We start from the raw sequence: 27,144 nt of genomic DNA, 5'->3' as shown, positions 1-27,144 counted from the left end.
CTGATGATGATAATGATGCGAATACCAGGAAGCGAGCCTTCGAACTCTAAGGTAATATGGGTGGCAGTTTGCACTCAAAGCATTGTCCTCACCGGAATGATGATCACGTATTGTATGGCACTGCTTGAGTACCCTGGGAAAAGTTGGAATAGAGAACAAACTGTTATCTGGGCTCAAGGAACACAACGCAGAAAGGTACCCAAGATGTTGGTAGACTAGATAGGGAGGGGCCCTCAGTACCAGCAGGACCATACCAACAAATGAGCAATTACCAAACTCATACTTGGTGGGACAAAATCCCAGGACAGACAGATGCAAAAGTCCTCATCAAGTCTCGCCTAAACTTACATCAAACGTGATGTAGATGTTGAAGAAATTTGGGAGAAAACAACATGCGTTGGTTTCGCCAGGAAGAAGAGGATATCTCAGTCCGTATTATATGTTACTGTGCAAGCCTGCAAAGTGAAAGGTTTCTAAATTAAGCTCACGAACAGTATGGGACTGTGTGAGCGATCTGGGAGATATAGGAATAATAGGGAGATACTGTCTTTTGTCTTGGTCCCAAGGAAATTTGGACAGAAAGGTAACAATGAGTTTGGTAGACTAGCCAGTGAGCGGTCCTTAGTAGGGGACTATTCATGTGGAAAACGGAGCGATTCGACCGAATGGATCATCACAAAAACTAATCTTGTTGGGAGAACAAACCACAGCAGAGGCAGACAAAAAAACTTCGTCAGAATATTGTGTAGGTGTTTTCTCAGATGCCACTGACCGGAGATTGGCCTCGCTTGCGGTAAAATCACCTAAAGTTTGGGGCTGCATGCGTGTCTTGGGAGAAGTAGGAATAGAAACGAAACTGTCTCTAGTCTGGCTCCCAGAGTACACAAGACAGAAAGGAAACGAAGATGCTGATTGACTTCAGCAGCACCAGTAGAACCATTTACGCCAAAAAAAGAGTGATTGTGTTAACAAATCAAACCAGGTTAGACTCACCTCAGGACAGAGAAAAACGATAAAAAGGACCACTTACACCTACTAGAAACCTGCTGCTTCAAGGGCGAACTCAGTATCATTGTACGTCTGCCAACCGACTTACTAGGCACTTGAATAAATTGGGAATGACAGAAAACAGTCTATGTTCCAAGAAGAAGAGGGCAGTTCAATACATATTATACGCTACTTTGAACGGCTGACAAGGAAAAGGTTTCAGAAGCTGAACCCGATAAATGTAATTGAGGAGATACTATCAAGGCTATGAAGTCAAAGAAAAAGCCTAAAACTGGATAGTGAGCTATAACCCACAATTGTCCCTTTTGATGAACGCACTCATACAGACCTACGTACCTATGGGTGGATAGGTTCTTCCTCTTCATTGCATAACCCTCAAATAGAGTAATTGCATGTTGGTGTACCTCAGAAGCCAGTGACCGTGAGTGATTTCCCTGAATTTTACCCTGTTTAGCTGCAGCAATGTTTTCCATTTGGGAAGGGTCTTTAATCATAAAGGTATTGCATCTGGCAACTGTGACATTCATATATTTCTCCCTTTGCATTCTGTGCACTCATTCTGAGATGATCCTACGTTTGATATTGTTTTCCCGTTTATAGGTTTTGGATCTATGATCTTGCAAATCCGGCCATTCTACTTGTTCATTACCCAAAATTCATTTGGCCAGGTTTTGAAGATTTGACTGTCTCTGGCAAAATCTTGTATATGACCTAATGGTTATGCGACCCTTCTGTATACGGACCCATATGCAAAGAGTCGAGTGAAATAACATCCTGGTACATGATACCACCGCTACACTTCATGATCATGATGCAGCATGTATCATTGGGCGAGGGTATCATCATACATAGGACTCTTTCAATCAACGACCACTGGACTAAACACAATAGCAAGAGCTGCAGCCAGGAACAAACCCCGCTATCACAGGGAGTATTACCTACACCCTAATATGACAGAACTGTTTAAGTTTATAACATTTCATGTGTGCTTTATATGTTATGAGATGAGACCAAGGTGAATTAGGGCATCAGACTAACAGCCGGAAGGCTCTAGGAGGGAACGTCGAAGTTCTTACCATGCGATTGTGTGTCGATAATGAACTCGAAACGGGATAAATAAGCTTTGGCGCCAAAGCAAGAAGGAAGAACATTATTGATTTTGGGTAAATGGGTCGGGCTGGAGAGCGGGGGTCAGTCGAGGATTTCGCCGTGATACCCCTCTCCACATTTGGCACGACATGGTGACTAATGATAACGATGCATATTTTTATCCCATGACATGTCCAGTTGTTTGCTCTCGAGTATACACATTTTTGGACTTGGCGATATGCAGCGTATCATGGGACCCAATTCGTCCTACCAACCTTTCGTATCGCACTGACTGATGTCAAGTCGTCTGTTGGTTTTATATAATATATATGATCAAATAGTAAAATAAGCTGATTATAATATTACTTAAATAAACAACAACAAATTTTTGTAGATTCCGTCGTTTATAAGCGGTTCAAAGTTTAAGTTTATCATCCTGTAAAGAGAACAACTTAAGTAGTACTTTACGTGCGACCAGTGTTATTGGATATGGTCCGTTTTCTCCTGGAACGCCGGCGAATCAATGTTATCTATTCTCTCGGCCGGCTTTTTCCCTTTTTACCATCGCCTCCCTCTTGTGCAATTACTAGCATCTATCTTCCGAAGCACTTAACACAATTGAACTCTTCTACTTTTCCTCCACCCTCCTCGTGCTCCGTCTCAAACAACATCACTTCACCTCTTTCACCCTCCCAATTACCAAATTTTTCCACTTTGAAGCGTTTCGGCTTAAATATTAAAAAAAATCCTTCTTCCGATGGGGACCCTTGTGCTTTACAAGAAGTTCAATTTGCTTAACATTTTTCTACTCTTTTTCCACTGCGCGAATAGTAAGTTCTATCTCTCAAAATTTGCATTCTTCGAACATTTTGTACATTGAATTGACAGGTGTTTGCAATTACGATGGAAAGAATGAATAGAGGCTTTAGAAAAAAAAAAGAAAATATACAAAATACCTAACATTCGTGGTTTTAGCCTTAATGAACGCTTCTAAAAATAAAAATGTCCAATATGATTGTTCGATCTTTTTATACTTTGAATAGGTGTTTGTGAAGTCGGATGACAAGGAAAAAAGGACCTTTCAAAAGGATAAAAGAAAATCGACAAATATTTCGTGGTTTTCTAGCCCTTACTTCAATGTAAGCGTTTCAACCAGGATGACAGGAGTTTAGGAGCTCTCATAATGAAAAATATTTTGAAAATTACTCAAATGTCGCACTTTTCAACCTGTTTATACTTTTAATTGACATTTGTTTTATGATGACGGAAATGAAAATGAAATTTCGTGGGAAATCGAAACAATTTCACAAATCTGTAGTTTTCTAGTGGTGTCGTACAAGAATAGTACCACTACATTTCATGTGAGTATGACATATTTGGTTCAAAATTTATTTTATTTATATCTGTATTGTATTTTTTCCAATCAACATACGTTTTCCAATACCCCCAGGTACTGAAGATGACCGAATAAATGTCGAAACGTAGGCAAAAAAATGAAAAATATGTTTTTCTAAAATACTTCATCCGGGGTAGCCGAGTGGTTAGCATGAGAGACTCTCACGCCGCGGTTTTGGGTTCGATTCCCACCGTCGCCTCTGGCCCTTTTTTCCCGATAACCCCCAATTTGAACAACATATATAAGAGATTCGTCATGGCTAATATGCAAAGATCATAAGGGGAAAAAAATACTTCATCCACCACCGCTTCTCACCTCTCCAACAAATTAATAAAAAATAACTTTCAAAATGAAAAGGAAATCAACAAAATGACAAAAATCAAACATTTGTTGTTTTTGAGCTTAATGTAAGGCCGTCATAACAGGGGGACAAAATAACATAGGCGCTCTCAGAGGAAAAAACGTCCAGAAAACAGCTCAAACTTTGCAGTTTTCGACTTTTTTAAACTTTGAATTAAGTTTGTGTGAGATCTACGGGAATGAAAAGGAGCTTTCAAAAGGAGAACTTTTTCTAACAGAATAATAGGAGTTCTGTCAGGAGCTCTCGCCGTAAAAAATTTCTATAAAATCGTCCAATTTTTTATTTTCTTTAATACGGTTAATTGACAGGCGTATCCAGGTTCCACAATGAAGAAACGATGGTGAAACCTACTCAAAAAATAAATTGTCTTAAAATTAATTTGAAGAGAAGCTACAAAAAAAAATTCTCCATAAACCGATTATTGAAAACGAAATACAAACTTTGTAGTCAGTTATGTAGTAATCTCGTCTCCCTCAGCGTCCATTGATGGGAAGTCTTAAACTATATGTAAGGTAATTATGTTTCAATTTAGGTGTAATGTAAAATAAAGAATCTATATTTGTTTAGTGGTCATAATTAACGATATTAATTATTCCAATTGATTAATCTTTTTATCTAAGGGTTTTTGGTTGAGATGAAAAATTACTTCGAAGTCACGCTAGTGGTTAGAGTAGCGGCGTATTGAGCCGAAGGTCGTGTGTTCGAATCCCGCTCGTGACACTAGCTTTTTCATCTCAACCTTAGATAAAAAGAATAAGTAATTGGTAAAATAGTTTTTTGTATTATTTTCTCCGTCTTTTTCCCTGTCACTCTCTCTCTCTCTCTCTCTCTCTCTCACACACACACACACACACACACACACACACACACACACATTGTGAGTGACCTTTTTAAAGCGTATCAGAGTGCTCATAGTTCCCCAGGGCGGCCGGTAATATCGGTAAGGAACGTAGGTGGCGGAGAGAGGGAAACCTGATGGTCAATATCTCCACCCCTAGATTTTAATAAACTGTAGGGGGTCAGCCCTCTAAATGCATAGATCGTGTTTTGGGAATCAACTCCGCCTTCTCTCCGGAAAGTTAATCAAACCCTAGTTTATAACCTTATCGTCAGCCTCCACGCAATCTAATCCCACCTTACAGGAGTGGTTCTGGGATCACTTTCGTTTCGGAATTGGCGTTGCGTAATTAAATACGATACCCAACTTAGGAACGATGTAATGTTTTTTAATTGATAGATGTACCCAGCCCGGTCGAATCATATGAACCTAATTGGTCTTCTAATATTTAAAATATTCCAGGGTTCTTCTTAGTTCCTTCGGTCTCTGTTTACGGAAGCGTTCTCTCAACCAAATCTAAAAAAATTTAGATGATTTCTTCTTATGGTTAAGAATATCAACAGAATATACGGCACTGATCCCGTTTTAATAAGTTTAAACACATGCTAAATAACAAATGGACCAATAAAAACTTAGGCAATAGCACACATAAAACTCGAATAACTCTTATATCTTGTTATTGCATACTACTTCATAAATACTGCCGTTTTGTTGATTTCCTTTTTCCTATGAAAGCTCATTTTCATTCTTGCCATTCCAACACAAACGCCAAAGAATAAAAAGTTTTAAAATTCCAACATTTCAGAGATTATCTACAAATGTTTCATTATGAGAGCTCCTGAACTCCTGTCATCCCCTTTAAAACTCATACATTCGCCTGAAAAACAACAAAATTTGCCATAGTGTCTTTTTCTTATGACTTGTGAAAGCTCCTAGTACAAAATTCTTGTCAATTAAAAGTAATGAAGGTTAAAAATTGCAAAAAAGACTTTCTGGACAATTTTTATCGAACAAGCTTTTGTAAACTCTTGTCGTCCCGTAAGAAACGTTGACAATAAAACAAGAGCTAGAATACTACCGATTTGTGGCGTCTGTTGATTTTCTTTTTCTTATGAGAGCTCCTTTTCAGTCTTGTCATCTTAGTACAAACGTCAATCAAATCAAAGATGGAAAACTGCCACATTTGAGATTTTTTAGACATTTTTCATTTTGAGAGCTCCTAAACTCCTGTCATCCTGTTACTCTTACTTCTACATTCTACATTCTAGAATATTTGCCAGTTTTCGTTTCCTACGTTTCGAAATTATTTCCTTCTAATTGATGTTCATTCCAATCAACCTAATTTAAACGTCTGTCAGTTGAGTAAAAGGTAAGAGCTATTTTAACCACTTTCGGAATGGAAAATGATAGAGATTTCCGTTAGGACTTCACTCTGGAATGAAATTATAATTACATTCCGTTATGAAAAGAGCGACCACAATAGAAACTGCAAAAACAGTGTAGAACTTGTTGAAACTAGTCTAATCTCAATTGAACGCTTTAAAAGCTGCAAAGAAAGTAAGAAGAATGCAATTTAATTGATAAGCCAATGTTTGAGTTTGGAAGGCGGAGAGCTAGCGCCACAAATTTCACGGCTGAGCGACTCCTTAACCCCGTCTGTTTGCACTCAGCCCTTCTGCAAACTTATTGACTTGCTCAAATAGTTGTCCCGAAGGAGAAACATTTCATTTTTTCACCCGGCCGACCTCCTTTTCCTTTTCTTTTTTTTTTTCCATCCGGTAAATGGTTGTACTTTATAGTACTGGGTAGTGATATACCCCTCGAAGGGGCGAAGGACATCGCAGCGCCACTCGTTCTACAAACTCATTGATCGGTGACACAGAATTTATGAGCTTTTTATTATATTTTGATAGTTGGAGTCAATCTCGTTAATTGACAGCTAGAATGGTACTTTTTCATGACATCATGACCTATAAAGGAATTTTACTCATCTACAAGTAAATTTCTTTGGTTTGTGTGTAGAATCATGATACAAATTATCTTGTACGACAAATTTGATGCCGATCTTGTTCAGATGCCCATTAATTCTGCAATGTCCCAACGAGAAACCCCAATTCAGTGAAGACCTTAATTATTCTGGTGTGAAAATTTTCTGGTGGAGAGTGATATCCTCCTCTTCTTCTTCTTCCATTTGGAAACGTAAGGTCTTCTCCTTTTAGCACATGAATTTTATCTAGTGTACCGATCTCTACTAATGGTTTTCTTGGAAGAATTCTTCTCAGAGGTATGGTATCAAGGAATGGAGCTCAAGAACAGTTTTTCCTGCTACCATTCCATAGGATGTTTTCACCTGTCTCTTCTAGACATAATCAATATTGGTATCAGTTGTCCACTTTTTTAAAGGTGTTACTTAAACGAAGCGTGTCCTGTTATACCAGTTTTTTAAATTCCTTTCTGTTGAGTAGTATTTTTCTTTCCCCTATCGGGATGATTTTGCGAGTTGCATATTTGCTTGCTTCATGCCCTGGGTTCAATCCAATTGATAATTTTTATGAAAGACAAGAATGAAAAAGAGCTTTCAAAGTGGAACGGAAATCAACAAAACGGCACAAATCGGTAGTATTCTAGCTCTTGTTTATTATAAGCATTTCTACTAGTATGACAGGGGTTTAGGAGCTCTCACAATATTGCAGTTTTCAACCTTTTTATACATTCAATTGATCGACATTTGTATTAGGATGACAAGATTGAAAAGGAGCTTTCAAATATCAAAGAAAATAAACAAAATAACATTTTTTTTTGTTCTTCAGGCGAATAATACGCGTTTCCAACAGGATGAAAGGAGGAAAAACCCTCAACAACTTGTTGGGAAAATAAAAATAAAATTTTTTTCGCCTTACACGCATTTTTCCGAATATCTAATAAATGATGATAACTACAAAACGACCAATCCGTAGAACTTGCTGAACTCCTTTGCTGGGGCGTAGAACCCTATTAACTACAAATGGCATTATTTTAACCTCCTTGAATAAATCAGAACCGGAGATAGAAAATAAAACGTTTGAAGAGGTTTTGTTTATTTCATCCTTATTTTTCCCAATTATATTGACATTAAATCAAAAACCTTAATGATAATGTCTGAAAGTAGAGGCATTAAAATTTGTAACGGTTGAAATACCATTGAAATTGGGTAATATCCAGAGGAGTTATGGATTTTTAAGTGGAAAACAGAACATCAGCGAAATACTGCAAAAAAAATGGTTCAATAAAATCTTCAACAAAAAGACATCTTCCGCCTTAAGAAAATACAGGATACATATAACATATGATTGAAATTAGGAGCCAGTCGAGTTTCAGCTCGACCCGGCGTCTCCAGCTCTGGCACGTCGTACGCCCTTTAATCTACCATTTTCTCAAAGAAAGGATAATTGATGAAGAGCCGGCTCTTTTGATGGGATGAATGACGAGTACAACAACTCCTGAACTTCAACTGAGGGTTAATTAACAGTGGAAAAAGGATTTTTTTTACATTTCTATACTTTGAAATATCTTTTACTGTTTCCTAAAAAGACTTGTGAGTATATGAAGATATGAAGATCATCGATTAGGTCTCGAAGGGTGATAAAATGTAAGCTTGCTCATTAGACAAAACTGTTTTTATGTTAATTGATTTGTTATTATATTCAATGTAAGATATGTCTCAAAATTAACTAGCAAAGTTTTACAATCCTTTTGACTATCAGTTGGTAATTTGTGAGGTTCCCGGTACAGCTGCATCTTTTCCAATGGCCTGATTATTATAAAGATAACATTTGGATAGAAAGGGACCTTTTAAACAAAAGTAATTTCATTTATGGAAGTAATTAGCCATTTCCTACTTCTGGGCGATACGCATTCGATCCAATATCCTCGAGCAAAGTCTATTGTAAGAGTTGAACTCCGAGGAATGATAGGATTATCTGCCGGTAACTGGCATTTGTAAGTTATGTATGAGGAGGAAGAAACAGCGACTCGTATCATCTTCGAATATGAACAGCTCACTGGAGTGATAACCTGGAATTAAAAAACAATGAAGGCTGCAGTGCTTGAGGAACAAAAACCCCCATTTCCTAGGCTCCTTTCAACATCATCATCATCAATGGCCGTCGTGCGCAAGGCTACTCGGTTTAGATCCGGTCCTCATGAATTTATAGGCCGTCACGATTCACAGTAAACTCAGTAAACTATCTACGTTTCTTTACAAGTTGCTCTGTTTTACCAGTTGTTGGTGGAAGTTGTTTGAACGTCGAGCTTTTACACAAAATAACAAGGCATCGGAAACTTAAATATAACTCTGAAACAAGAGAAAGAATGTTTCCAACCAAACAGCTGATTGGGTTGGAATGAACGAACTGGATGCCAGTTTGGCTGCTTTACAACACCATAGTTAAGCCGGTATGGGCTTACGGACTGGAAGTGTGGGGGTTCATACAAACATTCCAACATCCGCCGCATTCAAACTGCCCAGTCCTTAATCCTACGAAAAATACTAGATGCTCCATTTTATGTATAGAAACTAACTACACATACAGACTTAGATATCCCTTTCGTTCAAGATGAAATCAGTTCCCGTTACCGCAAATTTTATAAAACCCTCCCAACTACCGTAAATCAGCACATCAGAAACCTCGCGTCCCGTCGACTTTCCCCGCAGACTGAAGAGACAATGGCCGCGAGATCTCCTAGGAAGTGATGGTAATGATAGTGAAACTGATAATGACACAAGTATCAATTAAATAGGCAATATTTGAGTAATACCAATGGGTATTTTCTCCACTCTTGTTTTTAATTTTGTATATATTACCATGCTCATTGTAACTTGTTGCCAACTTGAAGGTAGCTGTAATGTACTACAAATTTAAAAAAATATGTTTTTAAAAATGGTGAAAAACAACCTGTATAATCTCTCTCGCTCACTAAGAGCAGAGCCACAGATCACTACGAGTCCTAAATCAGTTTCTAAGCACTGGAACGGTAAGAAGACATTCCTGCTTAGCCCTCGCGAGAAGGAACCAATATCTAGGAGTCACACTAGACCACCGGCTCTCATGGATTCTATATCTAATTAAACTAAGCAAAAAGCCAAAATTGCCTGAGGGACGTGCCGAAGGAAGGCTCTGTACTAAAAGCTGAGGATTAAACCCCAAAATGGCTATATGGCTCTACACCTGTGTCATAAGAGCAATGTTGATATGTGGGTCGTTGGTGTGGTGGACTTTGCAGGCTATTAAGTGGCAATCAAAGAAAAGCTTACCACACTGGAGCAATGAGTACAACACCAACTGCGGCTCGGAGGTGTTGGTAAACCTTCCACCGTTCCATATTCTAATCTAAGTAGAAGTCAGAGCAGGGGCTTACAGGCTCATAAATGGACAACGATTTGCAAGGATAGGCCATGTCAACGAACAATGAAAACCGAGGGAGGAGTCATATATGAGCAATATTAGGCACATCACTAGATGCCACTACTTCCAAATGTACCAAACAAGTACAAGGCTATACCAGAAAGGAAAGAGTGAGCCAAGGTCATACCTCTGAAGGCCAATTCCTACCGGTATACTGGCGACTCACAAAAGGATAGCAACAAGGGGGGCTGGATTCTTCAGGAAAAATCCGAAGAGTGAGCTGACCTCAAAAATAGGTAAAAACACTACCCAGTCCAGTCTGAAATCATAGCAATTGAATATAGCCAAGAAATAAAAAGGCTAGGTATTGAATATACCCACATGATTTCTCCAATGCCAGCCCTTTAACTCCTTTTAACCTGTAGTAGCAAGGGTTTGCCAGTTTTGGTGAGGGTAGGTGAAGTATATTTCTTTCTCTATAAGATATTTCCCATTCCTCTCTTTAACTATATCAACTCAGCTTCAGATCCTTTCTGGCATTCCCGTCAAACTCGCTCCCGCCGTTCTGACCTCTATTCCCCCTAAACACAGAACTACTGCTTTCTCACCCTTGTCTCTAACCTGGAATTCCCTTCCTCGTTCTATCTGCCGAGCCCCTTTTCACTTTTAAGTCTGATGTGTTTGAATACCTCTTGCCTTCACCACTTAGGACAGGTAATACTTAATTGCCATTGTTTTATTTCCGTTATTAGATTATCCAGAGAAATAAAAAAGCTAGGAACACTTTCCAGGAAGCTAATCATTTTCTCGTAACAGTCAGGCAGCACTTAAGGCCTTGGCCTCATGCCAAGTCTGGTTCCCTGGCGGAAGTTTTGTCACAAATGATCTGGCCTTGGGCAATAGGGACATAGAGACAATGAAAAGTGGATATGTTGGCCAAAAACAAGCCAATATGAATTTTCTACGCCCCAAACCCCATTGTGGCCTACCACTTACCACAAAAAAAAAATTCATCTAAAAATAGATCCTTAATAAGTCAAACCTACTGGAACAACACCCCAGGCATGAGGCACGTGAAGAGTTTCATAAAATGGCCATCTGCAAGACTTACATACCAATTACTGGAACGGCAACTATGATTCTGGTTAGACTCCTGACAGGGCACTGCCGCCTAAGAAGGCGCATGCATCGGATAAGAGTACAGGCAAAAGAAACGCTGTGCAGATACTACCAGGAAGAAGGTGTTGTGAGGGTCTGTGTAGCTGTAGTTTCCTGCGAATAGGAGAGGAAAAGCCGCAAGCCGCATCCTACGATAAGGAGGCCACTAGCAAGGGTGTTGATTAACAACCTGCAACTAGCCAACTCCACGTCTTCATCGCCTCATCCAGCGACCAGGGGATACGGGAATTAGAGAGATGCTTAAGAAACTGACTGTAAAAGGCTGTCCTGGGGATGGGGTGCAAAAAGGTACTCTCTCGCCAAAATGGCCGTCTATGAAGCATGATGAGCCAAACTCCAGAAAGATTCGTATCAGCGTGCGTTCAGGCAATTTGCAATGCGTTCCTTTTTTTACATCCTTCTGCCAACGAGAGACAATCGCGGTTCAAAGAAAAAAAGGCACACTTGCTACACTCGGGGACGATGTATTTAAACTTTTTATTTTGCTTAAATGGGCGACGATACCACACCTTCTAAAATGTCATGAATTATTGTTATTGTAAGAAAAAATATGTTTAAAGACAGTTTCCTTTTTTCGCCACTTTCCACGGCTGTGTGCGTTTTTTGGCCTTGTATCGGTGTACGAGCATTGTGTGTCTGCTAGGCGGATCAATACGGCCTTTCTTAAAACTTCTCACGGTGTCCGCATCATTGCTTCCATTGTTTATAAGCGACTTTCATCAATTTAAACCCGCCCTTATATCAACCGGAAGCGAACGTCGATTTGCATTATCGACCTGGCCGAGAATTGAGTTTCCTCCTACTTGTTTTCCAGTTGTAAACAACAAAGATCTTTTATATAGTCTAAAGGCGTCGAAATTCGTGAACTCAGATTACTTTATACTAAATGTATAAACGTTAATAAATTATTACGTCAATTATTGAATTCATCCAGGTTTTTCAATGCAACCACCTGGATGTTTTAACATTAATCCTATTTTACGAAATTAGCTAAATCTAATAATGTTTTTTTCTTTACGATTCAAAAGTATTCAGTGTTTTTTTTACAATAGATGATTATTAGTAAACCTTTTTGAGGAAGGAACAGAGGCAGCGTTTATCTTTTCTTCCCAAAGTCGCTGCAGAGCAATGCGGACATTAGCAATTTTGTTTCAAGTTAGCAGGAAATCAGGAAAGATGGAGTTTAGGGAGAGTGCCGTGTTCCTGCTCTGTTTCTGCCCGTGTGTTGGCTACACTGATTTTTTTGGCGCCAATCTAAAATATCACTAATTTTTCCGTTTTCCCGTTAAACTTTAAACAAAACTGCTAAAGGTCGTCTTTCTCTAAGGCAACATTGTGCTGTAAAAACTTTCCAGTAGGCTTGGAATTTACCACTCTTCATTTGGGGAGGGTCCTCCTATTGGTCGCCAAATATCAAGGCTTGTAAGCCGAGCGTAGTCGACCAAGGAAAAATCAAAGGGTGAAAAGGAGAAGCTTGTATGTAAAGATTGGACCAGCCCGCTTAAGAGGCGGAACCGCCAATTAGGAATGAACGAACGGTGCAAGGGTGGCTGGATCTTAAGTGTGGATCTTCTCTGTGGGTAGAGTCTCAAGAGAAGTGAAAGAAGGGATCCGACCTTCTGTTTGGGCAGCGTCCAATTCAGGACCCAGGAAAAATGAAAGAGTGAAAAGGAAAAGCTTGTATGTAAAGATTGAGCGTACCCGCTTAAGAGGCAAACAATTCAAAAGCGACTGACAAAACAAACGCAAAACAAGGTTGGGACTGACGTTCGGCTGTAAGCGAACCGTTGTGAGGACATATCAAATCAATACGCTCAAATCATAGGCACATGCGGTTTTATAAACTTAAGGAAAGAGAAAGCCTCGAGACGCAGTAAGATAAATGAGGCTGAATGAAAGTGCAACAATCCTCTAGGCTGAGAAAGCAATTGATAATGCCAACCATGAGAGGACTTCTTTTAGTGATGCACTTCCACAAATGAAACTCTTAGAGAAATCCCTGCTGATGGCAGAGTAGCTAGGTATCTCACATAGAAATAACAGATTGAAAAATGAGACCGCAGACGAAACACTGAGCAAACTAATGGGAAAACATTTTCCGGGATGACCAAGATTGATAAAAAAAGACCACGAGAGACACTGCCAGAACATAGATATATGCACTGAGGATGGTTGGAAACTGGCAGCACCTTCGGACAAAATTAAATGACGTAGCCTTTAAAACTAGAGATTATCCAAGCCGGTAAGGTCACAACCTCCCTGGGATAAGATATATGATAGTCCTTTATCTGTCTGTGAAGACCCAATAAAAAGCTAACTTATGGGCTAGGAACAGGGCAATCCAGTAAACATAAAAGAGCAGCTATCAAGGGCTAATGCTAGATAGTGAGATACCAGAGTACCATAGTCCTCCCGTAGCCTTAGTTGGATAACCTTTGCCTTTGCTAGAATTTAATATGGGTTTTTCGGTGACGTGAACTCAAGCTTAAGTTGTTTTAAGTGTTTTTAATGTTCTTTAAGATAAGGCATAGGAAAACGATCACCCAAGAGTTGGAGGACTTTCTACAAACTGCATATATGATGCTTGCTTGTATATCGTCCAGTATGGTTGTACAAATCGAAAATATGCTCAATAGATGCCAGTAACTTCATCATGTCCATTAGAGCTCAAACAACGTGAAAATAAGCCGATATCAAAGCAGGGGGTCATTGTCGTGTCTAAAAGACCAGTACAGAAAAAACCTCTGTCGATCATCATTGCCTTATATATTTACATAATATCAATCTTAAGGTTAAAGTGGATGTTTGCCATTGAAGTGGGCATGCCAAGCGAATTCGAAAGTAGGTGGTAAAAGGGAGGTCGTTGTTTGTACGGTGGCAACACGCAGTAAACTGATGTCAAAGAATAGTAAATCAATGGAGGAAACACTAAAATATTCATTGCTCGCCCATTAATAAACATGAACGTGGTAAGTGACAGATTGACAGATTCAAGGAAGAAGGGGCTTTTAACTACTTCTCTATTCCGGAACAGCAACGCATTTCCTAAACGAAAAATCAATTCTCAGTGATAATAGAATTTGTTAGACGATGGCAGGACGTAAATCTAAACAATTTTTTTCAAAATATCTTTACAAACCAGTAACTTGGAAGAGACAATTACGGCTTTTGATGGGCTTGTTCAAGTTTTGCGTGTCGTCTGTTTTCATCTGGGTTGAGTAATGCGCGGTGGGCATTTTGCGGTGACGGTCGGCTCTCGATTAAATTCTTGACAAGCAAAACATTTTTATTCCGATGTCATTCAAAGTCACGACAAAAAAAGACACGATGCAACTAATGTTGTATTTTTCATAAGTTTGTACACATAGTAGTAACCCCTTCTAGCATATCGTTGTCTCAGGGCAACACCAAATTTAGCTAATAAATTTAATATAATTAGCTAATATCCCATGAGTTTAGCATGGGCACAGTGTTGTTGCGGCTCTGTTTCTCTGTGTATTGGCAACACTGATTTTTTTTGGCGCCAATCTAAAATCTCCATCTTGGTAACTTTAAACACTAGCACGGCTAATGTTTAACCCTTTCGTGCCCAAAATTGCTTAAAGGCAACACCAAATTTACCAAATTTGCTAAAGCTCAGCTATTCCCATGTGTTTAGGGCAGGTGCAGTGTTTTTCCTTCAACGTTCCTCTTCTTGTACTAGCAACACTGATTTTTTTCGCACCACTCTAAAATCTCCATCTCGGAATCGTCAAACACTAACACGGTTCTTCACCCCACCACTACAACTTGTATTGTTAAATTTGACAAACACTAAATTTTTAACCCTTTATTGCTCTTTTTTCAGAACAATGGCAACATTCGCAATTTTGTTTAAGGTTAGCAGGAAATGCCGTAAGTTTAGGGCGGGAGCAGTGTTGTTCCTGCTTTGTTCATGCCCGTGTATTGGAAACACTGATTTTTTTGGCGCCAATCTATACGATAAACTCACGGATTTTCCTCTAACCGTTAAACAAAACTGCTCTAAGGCAACATTAAGCCGTAAGGTGTTGTACCATTCTTTTTGCCGAAATCTCGCTTAGATCTATGCGAGCTTAATTTTACTTAATCTAAAATCTTTCTTTATTGACGTTTGTCTTGTATATTTGGGCTTTTCTACAATCTATGATGGTATCTTTGCTTATGTTAGTCCTACAGACCCGAATTTATCTGTAAAAGTCCCAAAAAAGAAGAAGATCCAACTTTCCGGATAGGGCAATGTTGTGTTTTTTAAAACGTGTTCGAGGAGACGTTGGGAATCGAACCCAGGAGAACTAGGTCTACGAGCCGAGATTCTGACGCCCTAAACAGTCAGCTACGGCAGTCCTCGGTGTTTCCCTTCAAATCTTTACGTAAGGTTGGTTACCTAGTCCGTCTTTTCGAGTGTATAGTTGTCACGTAATTGTTGTCAGACCACTTTGCGAAACAGACAGACCAAAAGAGCGAGGATTGGCTGACAACAAGCTTCAGGTATATTGCCCTAACATAATAGGTCTGTAACCTTCTGGTATATAGTTTTTAGCCAATGTACGTTTTACTTCCTGCCGCATAGACTGACCTAATCACAAAGCAAATCTCGGTTGAAAAATCAACTTGTCACTCCGTATCCTTTCCTGCATCTCGAACGATTTGAAGAGAAGGGAGGTGGTTGGAAAAGGGAAGCCGACGAAATTCCCAAGCTGCGGGAGCGGTTGGCGTTAGGGAACAATTTATGGCCGGTGGAAGTGGAAGGAGGCGGAGAGTATTTTTCGTCCCTTTTCCAGTTAATTGATTTCGCGGCGGACAATTCCCTGTCAATCATTTTCCACTGGTTAACGGTTAGAAAAAGAGAAGGGGCCGACAAGTTGATTGCATAATGGATTCATCCGGTTATTCTCATCCCCAATTCCCAACATCCTCTTATACCTTGAATTCATGCAAATTCGATCCACCGTTCTCGGCTTAACATTAAAACTGCGTTTGTTAATCGTAATAAAGCAAAGAAATAAAATTATCATTTTGCAACAGTTATTACCATTTGGTGGCTGAGTGTACACTTCAATGGGGACACCTCTGAACTAACGATAAAGCCACTAAGTAATGCCAAAGCCCTAAAGAAAAATTAAACTACACCGATCGATAATAAACGTACGACCCTTAATATTTAGGTTTATTCATATTTTGTATACAAAAAATAGGTTTGGTTGTAAAAATAAGACATTTAAAAAGAAAATGTTTATTACCTTAATTCTAAAAAAAAATATTGAGTTAAAAACTCAAAAACAAATTAAAAAATTTTAAAAAACTTTTATGACCCCTTTAATACCACGTATTTCCACCTCTGGCACGAATCACCTCCGTTAAACGTCTTTGCATTCATTGGAAAAGATTTCTGATAAAATCCTGATGAATTCTTTCCAATTCATCAAGAACAGCCGTTTCCAACCCTTCGAGGGGTTTTGACATCGTACTCGTAGCTTAAGTTGGTCCCAAAAGTGTTCGATTGAGTTCAAATCTGGACTTCGACATGGCCACCTCAACCTCATACAGGTAGTCATCCACAATCGCGTGCTCTATGAGGCCTGGCTTTATCCTGCATTGGCAAGAATCTCTCCCAGATGTGGAACAACAATCAATTCGGTGCGACCACCCCAGAAGATCAATGGCCAACCGTGAAATGCCACCTGAGGAATAATACAGCATAGGGGGTTCCTTTCTCTTGAACGTCTCTGTATGAAATACCGCCCATCTGAAGATTTGGGGTCAATACTCACCTCAACTGTAAAGAGAACTCATCCTCAATCTTCCAACGTGCAATTTTCATGTTGCTGTACGAATTGCTGCCTGGTCATTTTATGAGCTTTAGTAAGAAGAGGTCCACGAGCCGGGTGCTAGGCCCTGAGATTATTTTAATTGAGCATTGAAAAAGGTTCAAGAATAATGTCAAATGAAATCCACGAAGGGAAAAGAATAACTAAAAGCGATCTTTAGGCGAAGCAGAACGGAAGAGCATAACGCTACTTTTTGTGCAAATGGGATTAATAGGTAAATAAATAAAGGAAGTAAGCAACCTTTATTTACTATTTATTTTGACTAGGGTAGCTCCTAATAACATGTAACTAATTAGAAAGATAATGAATTTAATTTTAAACTAAATAAATAGAGTTGTTAGACCTTTAGGGTATTTTTTATGAAAAAATAAAATACAATTTTAATAATAACAATAATAATCATCTTTACTTTTANTTTGTTCCAATTATTTCTTTTTAAAATTAGATTTACACCCTTTTTTTTTCTTTTTAACTGTAATCTTCGAACTTAAAATTTACAAAAAAATAAAACCTACAAGCATTTAAACTACTGTTAAAAATAAATGAATTAAAATTTGTATATGCGCAATCCCCATGGAATAAAATTAAGGAAATATGGAATGGAAAAAACTGGAATGCTGTTTTCCTGATGTTTTCTTTTGAGATGATTCTTCAATGGAATGAATCCTGTCCTCCGCCTTTCAGCCTTTCTGCACTCTTGTCTTCCACGAGTTCCAAAGTCCATCGCCTCCGTCAAGTCCATTTCGATTTGTTTGTTACAGAGTGTTGCTTCTTTTACAACAAGCGGAAGAAGTAGAAAACTTGGATCGATACAAGCAAAAACGAACAAAAATAAGCAAACATTTGAAGACTGTCGGTTGTGATGTCTCACAAAAGGAGCTCAATAAGGAAATAAGACGAAAAAGCGTCGAAGAGAGGCACGCTTATGTTTGAACAGTAAAAGAGCAGAAGTAATGAATAATTTGTGGATCCATAGCGCAAACACGCATTACTAAGGATCAGACGGAAATAGGCTCAACATACAGCAGGTTTAAGCAGATCTCCAGAGATCAAATAAATGACATTATTTATCCGTTTATCCCAGTTAGGACGTCACCACCCGACGCAAGCAGATATCAAGCGAGACACAATCAACACACATTAAGCTCTCGTCCTTCCTTGAAATATAGTCCTTTCTCCCTAATTTTTACTTAAGCATTCCCAACATTCCAGTAATCCGAACTAGAAAAAATGCACTACCGGCCAATTTTATGTTTTCCTAATATTAACCTGACATTGTACCCCTTTGTTCTTACCACCAAAATCCTTCACGCCTGGTGATGTAAAAGTCCTCAACCTTCCCAGAAACAACAGTCCGGGCTATTATCTAATAACTTTAATAAATTTTTCTTCAGCTTCTACACAAGGCGATTGTACTGATTATTAACATTAACGCCTTCTTACCGCCCGTTTTCCTACTCTACGGAAATTGTTTTCAATCCGCGTGAACCACAAGCTTAACAAACCAACTAACAAGTTTCCTCGTAACGTTCTATAAGTGTTCTACTTAACCTCGGGAAAGTACTTGAGAAGCTACTCATATCGGGCCCGTAGGAAATCATATCCATAAGATGGTTCCTCACCATCAATTTGGCTTCTCTATTTACCACTGAACAATCCATTAAATTCGTGTTGTAAACGTCATCAAAGCATCTATGGTGCGTAAACAGTCCTCCCCTGGAGCATTTCTAACGTTTCAAGCGTTCCATCGGGTCTGGCACCAGGGTCTACAGTTGAAACTCAAATTCTTCCTTTTTAGCGCAAAATATTTCATCCTAAAATCTTAGCTATTTGATCGGCCCATGTTACCTACGAACCTCAACATCTTGGAGCCATTTGATCCTCAATGTGAGTCCGCTTTTCAGCGTATACATGGCAGATATACCTCAACACCTAACACACTCGCCCTTTGCTGACGAAACAGCAATCCTCGATCGTGCCCTGGCAGTTCGATCTCTCCATAACCACCTTACGTGTAAACATAGTTACGTAAATGGAGAATAAAAATACCAATAAGTAAGTTTAAAAAATTCCAATAAGTTTCTTTACTCTCAGACACAAAAAATCTTTCCCGTTTATCTTAATCAAATTTCACTTTTACGGGAGATCGTGTCAAATACTCGGGTCTGTTCTTAGACATAGACGCAGAATTGAACTATATGTACAAGAAAACTAAAAAACTACCAGACATATATTTAAGACTTACTAATAACTAAAAAAGGATTTATACAAGTCATCTAGTTTTTATATGAATTTTGGACGATCACCGAAGTTTTGCTAAAACGTTCTTTACACAAACATCCCAATTCCTTATGTAACTGGTCTAGACAAATCACTTCAGATTCCATCCAAATTATTTCATCGGCGATCTTTCCATGCTTACCATCCCAACAATCCGCCTAGGAGGTTGAGACTCGGTTTTTCCTATCTCTAGTTCTGAAGTGATTATAGCAGTCCTATGGCAGGCTTTCTTGATTCCTTCCTCAGATAATGTCTTCCCATTCTTCTCACGACGTATACGATCTCACCTTCACATCTTCTGTACACTGCTGTCAGTCTTCTGATCTCTATGCTCAATAACTTTTAGTCGGTTCTTCCTCAACCCTGCCACCAACCTATGGAATTCCCTTTAAAAATTGTTAATGAATTTACTTTTATTAAAGTTTCTTCGTCCTATATGCATTGAAAGCTCGACGATACATCCGAGTGTCTTTAGACAATCAGCGTAGGTTCTCAGCTTTAACCGCCTTTTATTTGTAACATTTATTAACACAGATGTCCTGGAGGAATTCGATTCGAACAATTTTTTGGCACCTGTTCCACAGTAAGGAGAGTCTCCTTATAAATATTAAACGTGAAAATCGAGGACCTAAGTCTACTACTGAATTTTAATTGGCCATTAGAAGAAAATTAAGAATTGAAATTTAAGTAAGAACGGAACACAGTAAGTATTCCCCCGGCTCAGAGCGGATTAGGACCAAATAACGTTCTGCTATCCAAATCTACGGTGTCATTAAAGTTTGTTAAAAAAAACGCCATTATAAATAATTCAGCCGTTCGATTAAAAATTTTGGACCTAATATTACTGCTCAACTTTTAAAACGGTAAATTGTGTCAAATATCAAGACCAAACATGAATAGTCATAGTTTATACTATTTTAACTGTTTTATTGTCCCCCTTCTGATAATCCAAAAACGAAAATAACTTTCAATTAAACGGTCATTCCTCAATTGAAAGTACCAAATTCAAGAAAAAAATAGTCTAAATAACTCGTCGAATCTAAAATCATTCCAAACGGACACTTTTTCGAAATATTGACTGTGCCCAATGCGAACGGCAGGTTATATAAGTCAGATACATGCTTCGCTTTGCTTAAAAAATTTAATGACTGCATATCTGATGTATTCCTGCACCATCAACATGTTTGCTGCGTTGTGCAGTTCCGATATGCGTCGCAAGCCTCAGAAACCTATTCTGCACAACCTGCAGCCTGGCGACATTAGCCTGCATGTGAGACACCAGGAGGGGCACGCTCACAGGAGCATCTGCCTGGCTACCACTTTGTGAGAAATTTATTAGCAGGTGACAGATTGGACCGGCGACAGACAGAGAAGAGGAAAAAGTACGCGGATAGCCGCCTTGTTCACTTTGTCACTAACATGGGGAGGGAAAGTGAGTTTACGGTCCATTATCACCCGACTTATTTGAACGACACAGACCACAACACACAAATTGGATCTTTTTATAAAGCAACGGTCAACGCTTGATGAAACCTATTGCCTCCATTTTATTATGATTAATTTTCCGACAACTTCCTATGCAGAGCATTACGTGTCAAACCTGATCGATATTATGTTTATATTATGTTCCAACAAGAGGAAGAAACTTTTACTCTTACTAAAGGATGGAGGGTAGAAAAGCAGCGAAGGGATAGTAGGCAAGGAACTGAATTATAACACACAATAGCCTGTAAAATGTTCAAGTTAAGCCCGTTTTCAGCGGCCCAGGTATATGATGGTCCACCTGGTCGTTAGTTGTTCGAATGGGGAAGAACTGCCAACGATGATCAATTGTCGTACCATACCATGATTGCGGATTCACTGCTCACTTATTCCCAATTATTTTAGTTTCCTCCCGTCCGCACTTCGTATGCAATCTGTATTTTACATCACAATTGCCATTTGTGGTCTGCGTTACTTTTTCCTCTGAGGGCCTATAAAGTAAAGTAATCCGAGATCTCGATGAAACTTTTGCACAATTTCCTCTAAAATTATAAAATATAAGGGAAATTTTCACTCCAAGTCAATATATAATCAATTGGTTGAGTACCTGAGTGCCTTGCTAGATATTGTTGAGTTGTTTTCTCCAGGTGCATCCACCTTTCAAATAACACCAAATAAGCATGCAGTAGTATCAGGCCGTCGACAAGTAATCAAATTGACTAATAGAACAAGCAGCTAGCAGAATTCAAAAGCTAGAACCTCCCAACAACTCGCACCAATCGCTCACTCTACAGCAACAGAGGCTGCACACAGCCGATGATGCTCCAGTTACCCGCCACCGCACCAAGTTCTCACGTAGTTTTGATAAATCCGATTAATTAGGATGTAACCGTTTTACATGGGTATGCTTTATGACAGCTCGGTTTTCTAGTGTTATGAGGATTTTGACAGCGAAAACTCGTTTTAGATTTCCTATGGTATATTAATGTACATGTATTTCAGCCTGAAAGTCCAACTTACCTGATGAGTTTGTTTGCTCATATTTTTTGGGTTGCACTGGAATATCCCTAATTCGGTTCCCTCACTGGTTTTGGATCCATAATAAATGGATAAATTTTGTTTTTCTCCAGATTTATTATCCCCCTTTACAGTCCATTAAAATATTGTAGGTAGTTGAAAAGTATGGTTCCGGGGTTATATAGACAGTCACAATTTCTAATAATGTGTGAAGGCATACTGCTAGAACTGAAAGAAGAGGAGTATGAATTTTGGTTTGTGTATCGTGAAGACTCATGATGCGCATTGTAATCGCCTGATACTAAGAAACTGGAATTCATAGAACAGAAGAGAGTGAGGGCTTGAGTTATGGTCTGGTCTAAAGGACGACATACTGCGATCAAGAAAGAGTAGAAAAGAGATCTTATCAGTACTGACCACTGTGAGTGTTGCCAGTGTAGTGCGATGTAGTCGGTTATTTCAGTTGTGAGATGTCTTTTCTGCAGTTCTAGTAGATTTGGTATTCGATTCTCATTCCAGGGGAGAATGGCGAAAGATGAGAAGAATAATATCCGGTCTTCAAATCGGACCAAGGAATATATATTATATTGTACGAATCTACAGGTCCAGGCTCCGTTATATGATTACATTTTTCATTCCGTGCGCTGCAAAAAGTATCGATTTGTAAAAAGTAGATATTTTGATGCAAGAATTTTTTGATAGCCAGCCCCGAAGTTATTATAAGGCGCCAGCTTGTCAAGGTTCTTTTATTAGGTATTTATGATAGCATTTTATCTTTTCATAAAAATATCTGTGCTTACGTTGCAGATCCTGAAAATTTCATGTTTTTTTCTTCAAAACTAAAAGAAATCGACACACCTAGAATAAATTCGACTATCGGCCAATATCTTCACACCATTATGGCAGCGTAAATCTATTTGAATACCGAGGAAAATCATTAAAGCCTTTAAAGTCTAGTAAAATTCCCACGGCATGCTTCAAAAATTTGTAACATGTCTTGGTATGCCATTAATGGATGCCAAGGATCCTTCAACCCTCCTCTCGACATTCCTCTCTCGTTCTAATGCCTTCTTTAAAAATTGATTTATTAAAATGTTTAAATCATTGTTATTTTACAACATATTATATTTAATTATTCATACTGCATAACTAAGAAATATTCAGTAGATAATTTTATGGAATTACCCACTTAAAAATTGTTCATTAATAAAAGAAATGTAAATGACATAATAGAGAACAACAGCTATCAGACAGAAGTAATATGACAAATGATGGTCTTACAGTTGGCAGTGTCAAGGATCCTGTTGGTATTTCGGAGTCTGCCTGCTCCCTTTGATGCAACCTGTGGTGTCTTGCTTTCCAAATCTTGCAAAGAGGTGGAATTGTTTTACAGCGAGAGACGCCCCGTTTTCTCACTTTTACCATGTTCCAGTTGATGGCATGATTCTTTCCTTTCGAGGGCATCCGCGTTTTTGTTCCCTTCTACTCTTTCATGTTGTGGTATGTATGTATTTATTATTTATGTGCCATCTTTGTTACTAACTCTCACATAATTTTTCTCCTGTTTTCTTAACTTGTTAACCTCTCAGATACCTCAGGTTGTCAAATTGCTATTAAGGGAACAAGAAAAACATAATTTACATAACACATAGATTCACTATTTTCGTGGTCCGCTTGACCAATTAATTAAGGTTTTTAGTTGAGATGAAAAAAAGTTAATGGCACGAGAGGGATTCGAACCCACGACCTTCGGCTAGATACGCCGCTGCTCTACCACCTGAGCTATCGTGACCTCGATCCACTCGGACATCAACTCCCCATCTCAACCCCACCTTATGAGTTTGAGATGGGGAGTTGATGTCCGAGTGGATCGAGGTCACGATAGCTCAGGTGGTAGAGCAGCGGCTTATCTAGCCGAAGGTCGTGGGTTCGGAATCCCTCTCGTGCCATTAACTTTTTTTCATCTCAACTAATAACACATAGATATTTTCACTTCCCACCTCCACTGGTTACACTATTGGGAACGAGAGTCCTGCCCTGGCTGAAACAACCTGACAGTGCGTTGCGTAACCCCCTCAAAATGCCCCTCCGAAGAACTGGAAGCGCACGTCCGGTGTAGTGATTCTGGATATTCCGACGTCGCCGATATCCTGTCACCTCTCATAACAAGACAAGTCTGGTCACAGTCACTCCCCCAGAGTACACGATACAGGTTTAAACCCTCCATTCACGCTAATAAATTACTTTCAGTCTCTAGATATCACACTCTCACCTCAGAATACTTGATATTCGTCGGGGGCGGGGATGAATCCGTTCTCGCGAATAGCTTCCATTTACTCTCCTGACGTCTCACACTCATCCCAGAGTACCCGATATTGGTGGTAGATCTTTTTTTGCGTACCTTATCTGTTTAGTGTGTTTTTGCGATTCAGCTCCATTCTTGAGCTAATATTTGAGCTTTATGTTCTAACGGCCACCTCTTGATACTGAATGATAGCAGTATATTACTGGAGTGCATACCATGGAGTTGTGGGTACATGGTTTTGGGACCAATGGCCATTGTACCTTCTTGTGGCTTAGATCCAGTAGATCGTTCCGTCATTGAAATCGATATTTCGCCAATCGATACTAGCACTTTTTTACTCTAAGCTTTTGGTAAGGGATGGTTTCGGTAATAATGTACACTACCTTCAATTGGGTAGAAAGTAGCAGTGAGTGTATAAAATAAAATAAATAAACAAAAGTGACGAAACTAAAGCAAGTTGAAAAATGGGTTATCAGGCAAAATTTATGAGGACACTTTACATTTTTTGAGATTCTAAGATGGTTTTAATACTTTTCTTTTGATACCGACAGCTATGACCCAATGGAGGTAATTAATTAATTGGTGAATGACATCGCAATGTTCCGTTGTCATTACCGATCGACTTAACAATGCCTTAAGTGCCGGATTTGTCCTGGAAACGTCTTATTACTTCTCAAGATAAAATATGCTCTTCTGCATTATTGTAGTAGGCGATGTCGTCACTTTGAAAAGCGGCCCGGCTGCTCTAAGGGAGCTGATGATCGATCACCTGGATGACGGCAGGAGGGACCCTCGCCAATTTGTCGCCCCTTCGCCCTTCGCCCTTCGACCCTCCCGACTCTTCTCGTCTCGTCAACAGTCATGGCGCCAGGATCAAATTAAAAACCACAGCGTTCGATTACACCGGGTTTCTTCCGTAGGAAAAAGAAATAGGCACATACATGACTAATAGCCGTTGCTTTTACGAATTTAGTAATTATGAAATGGATATAAATTGTAAATTTCTTATAATAAACATATTTTTCATTTTAAAATGAATTTACAGCAATCTGTCTGGTTATTAATATGATTTCTAACCTAAATTGCGAAAAATGTAACCTCCAAATTCAATAATTACCAAATGAACAACCATGTAGTAAACAAGGGGGGTTTACAATTTAAATCAATGTTTTTGTCTAAGCGAGGTGTCCCATTTAAGATGCCGCCAACCGCTCTCTCTTCATGTTTCCAGATTACTTATATTTGTTTGACGTTAAATTTGCTGCAATTCCCTCTCAGTAGTGTTTTGAAGAAAATACTCCGGCTGTTGTCAGGAAATTTGAAAATTGATCGTGATCGAGAATCCGAAATTCTTCTTTTGGAGATAAAAAAAACGCATAAGGTCAGATTTCTGCTCACGGGGACTCAGGATACAAAAGGCTAATCGCCTTGAGGAAGGTTTCATTCTATCATGAAACTACTTCTAAAAAAGATAGATCGCCTATAATCTACCTCAAACAAAACCGTGACCTTTCCGAAAACAAGATATTAATCTAATCCTATTCAGGCTAATTGATGTGATTTCTTTAGAAACTTAACCAGCTATACTTAGCCTTGACAAACGTTCTGGACCAGTGGCAGACCGTCTCGCATGTAATCCAGCTCCTTAAAGTCTCCGCCTTACTGTGTAAACTGACATTTCTAACATGTTGAAGTCGTTGCTTGATCTCACCAGCGGTAGAATGTCGATGAAAATAATAAAACGATCACCCCTCTGAGAGACAACTTGATCCAAGTCTTTTTGAGTAACCTCCAGTATCTTGGTAGCGATGGAAGACCCTTCGCAAGGTTGTTCAATCTTCTAACAATGCCGAATCTGTATCACTTAAAACCAAAACGCAAACAAATTCGAAACATAAAAATGATACAACTTAAACAAAAGTAAAACCACCGGTTAGAAAGAAACTTTACAGAAAACCCGACAATGATTTATTTACAAAATCCAATTGTAAACACAAGTGGGTGATTTTATCTGTGTTTATTTACCTCTAAACCTTTAAAATTGATCAAATATTACTTGTAAGATAATCAATCCAGAATTGTCTAAGAGATAATTAAAAATTTAAGAGTGGCCCTTTTTTTGCCTTTCACAATCAGTGTTTTTAATGAAATGAAAATTCATTCAAGCCAGTGATCAAATAAACACAAAAAAAATCTTAGATAGTAACAGTACAAATTATTAATTGGGATTTCACCTTAATATTTGCAGCTGTTCGACGGGCAAAAGGGTTGCATAAAGTTTGGCCCTGCTTTGGCGCCGATGCTGTTCAATCGTGCATCTCCAGATGCTTCCCCCAGTCAGTTCACGCCGATCGATTGCTTTGCGTCTCAAGTCGGATTCGCCCATCGGTCAATCGAAGTTAGGGCTCCTCTCGAGAGACCCCCCCGCTCAAAAATCGTGAAAATTCTTTTTCAATTAGATCCGAATATGAAAACGCCGAGAGGATAAAAACCGAACAATTAATCTTGAACCGCCCCCGAGAGAGAAGAGGGACGGAATGTTTAAAAAAAACAATCGGAGCCTCTGTGAAAAAGGATCGCTTCCTGGTGTAGGGTGTGACAGATGCAATCAACTGAGGATTTTATTAGTTTTACCTAAACCGAATGGCTTTGGTGAAATGGAGACAAAGTGGAACGGGGCCGGGAAACGCCGACCCCGCCCCCGAGCCCGGATTGCGCCTTTTTTTCTCCCGCGTCACCTGAATTGGGGTGTTCCAAAGGGACGTTGAGATTGATTTAGTCCCTGAAATAAATTTGACAGATTTGGACGTATGTCATTAGAGCAGAGCTTTTCCAGCCTTTGGCCACTTCGTTCTACTCACAAACAGAAAATTGTGTACTTATAGAGAAGACTATGGTCAAATCAAAAGAGTCAACAACTGTTTACAGTTTTACATAAAACCGTTACTAAAATACA

Source organism: Cimex lectularius, unplaced genomic scaffold (genome assembly GCF_000648675.2).
Source record: "Cimex lectularius strain Harlan isolate CLEC.00 unplaced genomic scaffold, Clec_2.1 scaffold383, whole genome shotgun sequence".
Classification (NCBI taxonomy): domain Eukaryota; kingdom Metazoa; phylum Arthropoda; class Insecta; order Hemiptera; family Cimicidae; genus Cimex; species Cimex lectularius.
The sequence above is the reverse complement of the archived record's forward strand: the minus strand, read 5'-3'. Positions refer to the sequence as shown.